At 35.5% G+C, this 8726-nt stretch overlaps 1 pseudogene; it reads right to left on the reverse strand.

Moving 5' to 3' along the window:
- Nucleotides 1-724: 724 nt before the first annotated feature.
- Nucleotides 725-1661, reverse strand: LOC123325313 (annotated as a pseudogene).
- Between the last annotated feature and the right edge of the window lie 7065 nt (nt 1662-8726).

Consider the following 8726-nt stretch of genomic DNA (forward strand, 5'->3'; position numbering starts at 1 on the left):
TATATGATTTATTAAATACTAAAATACATTGGTTTATGTTTCTGTTTTATTGAGGTATAATTGATATAGTTCTACTGTTCTTAGGTGTACTGCATAAAAATTTGATATATCTATATATTATAAAATAATTATCAAGATAAGTTTAGTTATCATCTGTCACCACACAGAGCTACAATTCATTTTGTTATGATGAGAACTACTAAAACCTACACTCTCAGCCACTTTCTTATATACAACAGACCATTGTTAACTACAGTCACCGTGCTCTACATTACATCACAGGACTTACTTATTTTTAACTTATGTATCATATAACTAGAATTTTTACCTCTTGAACACCTGCACCATTTTGCCTATAATTTTTATGAATTTTTGATAACTGCTTGTAACCTTGGACTTATAATTTTACTGTTTCATGAAATACAAAAGGTATATGGATAGATCCCATATAACATGATTGTATTATAAAAGTCAATTTTTATAAGTTCTTAGAATTTTTCATGGGAGGGAACAGTACATTTCTGGATGTATGTAGTTATAAAACAAATACCTGTAAAACTTTTTTTTAATTTTCATTGGAGTTTTGGAAAAATCCACTTTCCACTCTTGATGGATAGAAACTTTGATTTTCTTTCTAAAGTAATGGATAATCTCTAAGCATTGAATATTGATATAGAAAACACATGCTTCAAGCATTTTTATTACTATCTTTAATGGAGAAATTTACTTTGAGCATATTTTTCATTGCCTTCAGAACATCTTTATTCCTAAAACTGTAGATGATAGGGTTCAGTGTGGGTGTGAGGATGGTATAGAATATTGCCAAATATTTGTCCTGGCCCGGAGCGTGGTATGATTTGGGTCTCATGTATGTGAAAATAAATGGCCCATAGTACATTGTGACCACAATCATGTGGAAGGAACCAGGTAGAAAATGACTTTTTCTGTGCTTCTGATGATTTCATTTGAAGAACAGTAAGGAGAATTTGGACATAAGAAGCAAGGATTAGGGAGGAAGGGACAAGGAGAAAAATTAAGCCACTTACATAAACTCCTCGTTCATAGAGTGTTGTGTCCACACAGGACAACTTCAACATGGCAGGGACTTCACAGAAAAAGTGATCAATGGCTCTTGGGCCACAGAAGGGAAACTGGAGTGCATAAGCTGTGTGGACTATGAAGTTGATGGTCCCAACAATCCAGGACCCTCTAGCCATGAGAATGCGGACATAGTCATTCATAAGAATGGGATAGTGTGGTGGGTGACAGATGGCTACATAGTGATCATAAGACATTGCCGCCAGGAGAAGGCACTCACCACCCAGGAGGGTGAGGGATAGAAATATCTGGAAGCCACAACCTGCGAATGAAATAGTTCTGCTGCCTGACAGAAAGTCAGTGACCATTTTGGGAACAATGTTGGAAATATGCAAGATGTCCATGAAAGACAGATGGCTGAGCAGGAAATACATTGGAGTATGGAGTCTTGAGTCCCTGAGGATAAGGAGGATCATGACTGTGTTTTCTGTTAGGTCATAATAAAAATGATGAATATAAAGGACATGAAAACTAGACTTGATTGAGAAGAAGAAAAGAGTCCTAAAAGAATGAAATCACTGGTGAAACTGTGATTCTCATGCCCCATGATGAACTCCACTCTTTTCCTAAAATAGAAAAAAATAGAGCTAAAATGCAGTGGCGTAAATCTCAAACTCATTTACATTTAGAAGCATAATAAAATGAGAGCGATGCATATTTTGCAGTTCAAGTCAACAGACTCTCAACCAGCTTTGGAAGTGGGCTTGGTTTACAACATGGCCATTTATTTGTTTGAATCAACTGATGATATGGGTCTATTGAGAAAGCTGTTAGCTCCATGGATGTAGTCTTAATTCCGTATTCTTAAATGCAGTTCAATCTTTTGTCAAAGGTCACTTTTTAAATGAGACCTACCCTGAACACTGTACTTAAAATCTCAGTAACCCCCGACTTGCCTATTTCTCCTTACTGTGCTGTCCTTTGATGTATTTTGCAAATCACTTTTCATCTTTTACATATTCAATAAACTTATGAACTAAATTTATTTTTTATGGTCATTCTAACTCATCAGAACTTAAACTTCCCAATGTGAAATCGTTGTTTTGCCCTCTGTATAAACTGAATGGCTACACAATGCCTGCTATATAGTAGTTGCTCAATAATACCCTTTAAATACCTGAATAAATGAATAGCATATGGAACTCAATTTTCTGTCTCATTTTTTATTTGGATAAAGCTTAAAGAAAATGAAATGTGATGTATTATTTATACATCTTTCTAAAATAATAAGTAATGATATACTATAAAAACTAGCTTAATCTGTATTTATAATTTAATCTGTAATTTGTAAATATCAGCATTTAAATGTAAAAAATGAAAATTTTATTCAGTTAAAATAAGAATATATTTTAATTGGGCCAGTTTTATTAACTCCTCAATGTTGAATTATATTTCATTAATTCTTTATATAGAGAATCATATTGTTTCCTAAATAATGAAATTGTTTAGATGTGGGTAGTGACTTAAGTGTTCCCTTTACTATATGTGCACAAATTCACTATGTATGATCTATCCCTCAATAAATAGATAAACATGCATACATACTTATACCCACAGAGAGAATTTAAGAAAACACTGCTGCAAATCATGAAAAATAAATAACATATAAAACAAGTTATTTGCCTTCTTTAAGAACTATTCATAAGTTTGGGGTTCCTGTCTGGCTTAGTCAGTAGAGCATGTGACTCTTGATCTCAGGGTTGTAAGTTTGAGCACCATGAATCTTAAAAACAACAACAAAAAAACTTTTTATGTTTGAATGAAATGTGTTTTGGTTTTCCCTTTGGGAAGCAAATGTACAAATATGTCCCTGATCAAATATAAATAATGTGTATTTTTCTGTTTTATTTTAGTGATTATTGAGATTCTTCATTATGAAATAAACCTCTACACTCTATTTTGAAGGCCTGGAATGTGACCACTGTTTTGCTATAACGTTAGGTATATGAAAAGATTAACCTTTGAATGACGTTGCAGATAGATACATGTTTAAGTAGGTCTTGCTGTTTTGACTGGTTTGACCAACAGCTCAGTAAAATTTGGTAAGGACATGGATTGAGATTTAAGGGCATCGATGCCTTCCGTGAACTGGTGGATCATAAGTTAGTCTTTAAAATCTATGAATAAAGAAATCAATGAATATTATTGACAACTCAAATTCAATATATCATTATCCAAAGTTGTTGACTTTTTCTCACTGCCAAAAATAATTTTGTCATTCTGGTTTTCCATTTTCCATTAATGATTTCAATTGTTATGCTCATTCTCATCAAAAATCCATACTCGATTTTAGTGTTGAGATGTGTGGGGGCATCTGAGAGACACAGTCAGTTAAATGCCCAGCGCTTGGTTTTGCCTCAGGTTGTCATATCAGGGTCATGAGATCAAACCCCAGGTCAGGCTGTGCACACAGGTACAGAGTCTGCTTAACACTTTCCCTCCCTTTCCCTGTCTCTCTTTCTCTAAAATAAATAAATCTTAAAAAAAAAAAAAGAAAACAAAAGTATATGTAATGTCTATTTTCTGCAGAACCCCATCACATAGTAGTCCCTGGCCTATTGTAGGTTCTCAGTAAATGTTTGTTCAAGGTATTTTTGATTATGGACTCTGATATCCAAAGTTATCCACAATATATCAATTATATTTACATTTTTAAAGAGTTTGTGCTGCCTCTACAAGAATATTTTGTCTACATTTTTCTTCAGATATTAGAAGTACTCCATAATAAATTCAACAACTACTTCATCTTCTAGGTTCTGCTACTTTCTTTCCACTTCCATGGGGCACCTGAAGTTCAAGAGCTGAGCTGAGATCGAGTCCAGTGCTTAACCAACTAAGCCACCCAGGTGTACAACCATCTTTTAAGAATCTTTGCCTAACTGGTCAATCAGGCATCTGGAATATCCTTCCATGATGCTAGAATGATAGATAAAGTGATACCTTCTATGCCATCCAGAATGTTGAATGAAATCTGTTCTTGAATCCAAAGAGGTATACTCTAATGGTGAGCTTCCTAACACTATGTTTAAAAGTGGGAAGACAAATGTTACATATCCTGTAAAATCTTCCAAATCTGTGCTACCCTTATAAAGTTATAGTCTCTTTCTCTCTATGTGACATTAAATATTCTCTGTCTAATAATACTAAATGTAAGTAAAGAGATGTAACATGCAGTTTACACCATCCTAACCTCTAGAAGTTTGGAGACTAATTATAGAAGATGCTGTCATCATTAGATACCAAGTCTTTAGCTATAAACACAGTCATATCCCAAACTTGCCTCCCAGGTAAAAGAAAGGCTTCCATGCACTTTACCTAGTGAATGCAATATGCTCAAATATTTTTTACCATTTTACATTTGTCAAGATTTTGAAAATTCATTCTGCAGCACTAATTTGACTTAACTAGTTTGAAAAATATTCTTTTCATTTTTCTGTCACATCTCTCAGTACATGAATAAAACATTCAGAATATCTCCTTAAATTTAAACAGAAGGGAAATTACATTTAAATAGAAGGAAACTATTCAATAAAATTAGTAAGACTACACATCTATTCAATTATTTGTATGTTCCTACATTACATCTTTATATTAAAATTTTGACTGTAAGATGAAAGACAAAAATAATAGATCATTACTTCCTGAGTAATATTTATCTTGAGGTGTTTAATGTAGACATCCTGGGAATATTAAGTCTGATATACATGCTTATATTTATACTAAAAGATAATGCTACTTTTATTTTGGGATGTATTCTAAAAATGTATGATATCAATGACCAAAATGATATAGCTATTATAAGCACTGTCTTCAAATACCAGACTTACATGGTTGGTGTGCAATTATTCCAGTTAAATGGTCTTTGCTGATAATTCACTGTAATGGAATTTCATAGAAGAGGCAGAGGTCTAACAATGGATTATCCCTAAATATGGATGGAATAAAATCATTGCGTATTTAAAGGAGTTGACATGAAAAATGCATACCATAAATGTATGATAGTGTGACTTTCCCTAGGAATGGGTATGCTACTGACCCAAATGATTATATTAAGAGAGTAGTAATATAAGTGAAAAATTTCCATGAATTGAAGAGATGAACAAGAAAATACAATGCAAATACAGTATCTTTGAAATATTTTATATTGTCTTATTGTACAACACATCAATCAGACATGAAATTTTATCTGAAATGAATTTTTATCAAATCAATTTTTTTATCAAATGAATTTTTGTCAAAGGTTTTTTTCTAGACCAAGAGACAACACAGTATATAACACAGATGCATACATATACGCAGGTACATAGATGCACACGCAGAACAGAGCTTAGCACTTAGTCGTTACATAGGGACAAGGGTTATTACTGTTGTTTTTATTATTGTTTCTATAATTGCAGTATTAGTATTTCTATAATTATTTTGGTTTATTTTTTATTAATTTTTCATTATGTTCAGTTAGCCAACATACTTTATATTTTAAATAAGCATTTAAACTACTATATTCTAGAAAGAGAGAATAGTATTCAGGATATGAGAGTATATAACCGAGTAAAGAAATACAATTTGATGTTGTGAGTCAGAAGCAGATTGTGTACTCTGCCTGGTGAAATTGGTCCATGAGGTTCTCTGGGGGAAGTGGAATTGCAGTTTGCTGAATGACAGCGTGTGGTTTGTTTCCCACCCATATACACTAACACAGGCATGTGTGGAGAGCTAAGCAATGCTCCTTATGAAATCAATCCGCTGAGCTGCTCACAATTTCATTCTATACTAGCTAATTGACATTATAATTAACTAACTTTTTTTTTTTTTGTCCTTTTGACTTTTCAGGACACCAAATCATACACCAAGGAATTGTTGCATGGCCAACTTGTATCTATTCGTTGTGGCTGCCATGCCAGTTTAAGGGAGTCCTGTGAGTAGTCTCTCACAGTGACATCAAACTCACCATACCTAACAATGAACTGCCAAAGTCCCCTGAAGCATGTATCACCATTGGTACCACCATTTACAACAGCTCGAGCCAGAAATCAGAAAAAAAAAAAAAAGTTATCCCAACTTTTCTTTATCTCTGCACTCCTCCATATAAAAATCACCATCTCTTACCAACTCTCCTGACATAAATGTCTCCCATGGTTATTCCTCCTCATGGTGCTACAGTCCATGGTCATCATGGTGACTCTAAAGCATCTATTCTATCCTTTGTTAGTAGAATGTCTAGATCTGTATGGGTTCAGTACTGTCCACATACGATCACACACTTCACAGCTCTTTTTGAAGTCAGAAGAGTGTGGCCGATGAAGTCAGTTTCAGACAATGACAATGGCAGAGATTTGGGACCGGAAGCACACTTTTCTCACTCCTTTGGCCTGTGAGTTACATCTACAGGTGATGATGTGTGGTCCTGCATTCTTTCTGGAAGATCTGTACAGGAAATAAAACCCAGGAATTTAGGAGCCAATTTATTATTCACAATAATGTGTGAATATTAATGAAAAGTAACTCACCAAATTGTTAAAAAAATAATTTGGGAAGGGAAAAGGCAAGACCTTTCCATGATGTGTTCTTGCTCTCCTTAGCATTCGTATTGGGTCATACATTTTTTTGGATAATGGATCTAGGATAATTCCAGTGTGTTTTATTCAAAATGCATAACACATCCTTTTACGACATAGAATTTCAAAGAATTATAATATTGTAAAGATAATTCAAGTAAATGTCTGCCTCCAGTTTCTCCCCCTATGAGTACACTTTTTGTCTAGTCTAGTTTATTCTATCTGGAACACTGTTTTGAGCATGCAGAAAATCTGCTAGATTACACTGTATGCACATGCCATTCTATATACGTTAAAAATAATAATCAGACAACCAAGCAACAACATAAAATCTCCCTATCTCTAGTTCCCATTTCCATTGAAACTAAAGTAATTATATTTACATGACATTGTCTTTCTTGCATCTTGGCCACACTCATATTCTTTCTTCCACAGAAACAGTCTTCCCCACCATTTCTAACCCCTTTAAAGTCTCCCAAAATCTAGGGGTTGATGTAAACATATCCTTCCATGGAGTCCTCTGTGCTCTCTTTAGACCATTCTTCCTTGCTTCTCTTTCTTGTATAGAACTGGGCAGCTCTGTCAGAGCATCCGCTTTCATCTACAGCTGCACTGAGTTTATGTTTGCTCTATGCACCCTGAATGTGACCTACTCATCTCTTCCTTCCCTAGCCCCTAATGTCTCCCAAGGGCCCTCTTCTCTCACTTCATTAATGTTACCAATTTCATACCACCGAGGACAGAGCCTTGTTGATGTATTACTTCACACCTAACACACTGGGCTCACTTGCTCCCCAGAGGCTACCATGAGGCCCCTCCTCATTGGTGCCTAGCCATTGCCCACACCATTCGCATATCGGCCTCAATGTCACTGCTTCCAGAATGACAGAGGCATGGTGTGATGCCCCGATCCAGAAATTTGCTTTAAAGTAGCTGAGAGTTTGCAAGGACAAGGGGGATAAATGATTTGGGAGGACCAAGGAAAAGCAGGGAGGACACCTACCCCGTTGGAATCCTGTGTCGTGTAGCTTCTGGAGGAGAAAATAGCTACTCTTTGATGGGTGACATGGGCTGCCATATTCCCAGAGGACAGCTGGGGAGGGAAATGAAGGGAACAGGAGGAAACTGTTTGTGTGGAGAGGGGTGGGGGCATTGAGACAGACAGGCATTCCTCAGGATAGAGCAGAAAAAATCCTGGTGTCAGAGACAGAAGGGAGATAGTCTATTTCAGATGGATTAAATAAAGTGAGATGAAACATTTGTTAAAGAGAAAAAATCCTGCCTTTCTGAACCCTTCCCCATTATACCTTCTATTCTTAGCATATTTTATTCCCATTTTTCAAAGCCTGAGAGCATATTGTCTGTTCAGGGAACTGTGTGTGGTCTGCCTCTTACATTAGATACCAGCGTTAGAGAAGGCCACTAGGCTGACCTCACTTGCTGCAGCATGGAGAGTCTCCTGGGTGTTTGTGGAGTCAACGAATGAACCTTCTTATCCCACAGACAGCGTACTACAGAGAGGCAGATAAAAAGATGGAATTGTTTTATATGAGCGATTATGCTTATTTTTATTCCTGATAGGTTCATAAGTCAATTAAATGATTATTGATAAACTAAATATGAAAGTAAAAGTAACAAGGGGCACCTGAGTGGCAGCAGGTTGAGCTTCTGACTCTTGATTTCAGCTCAGGTCATGATCTCAGGGTCATGGGATCAGCCCTCTATCAGGCTCCATGCTCAGCTTGGAATCTGCTTGTCCCTCTTCCTCTGCTCTTCCCCCGCTCATGCTCTCTGACTCTCTCCCAAATAAATAAATAAATAAATAAATAAATAAATAAATAAAATCTTAAAAAAAGTAAATGTAACAAAGCATAGTTTATTTACTGTTCTTACACATCATTATTATGACAGCTATATGTTAATGAGGTAATATAATTGACATAGAGTGTTATATTAGTGTCAGATGTACAGCATAGTGATTCAACACTTCCATACATCACCTAATGCTCATCTTAAGTGCACTCCTTAATCCCCGTCACCTATTTTATCCATTGCCCCTCCAACCTCACTCTA

The sequence above is a fragment of the Neomonachus schauinslandi genome, chromosome 7 (assembly GCF_002201575.2).
Source record: "Neomonachus schauinslandi chromosome 7, ASM220157v2, whole genome shotgun sequence".
NCBI classification, from domain to species: Eukaryota; Metazoa; Chordata; class Mammalia; order Carnivora; family Phocidae; genus Neomonachus; species Neomonachus schauinslandi.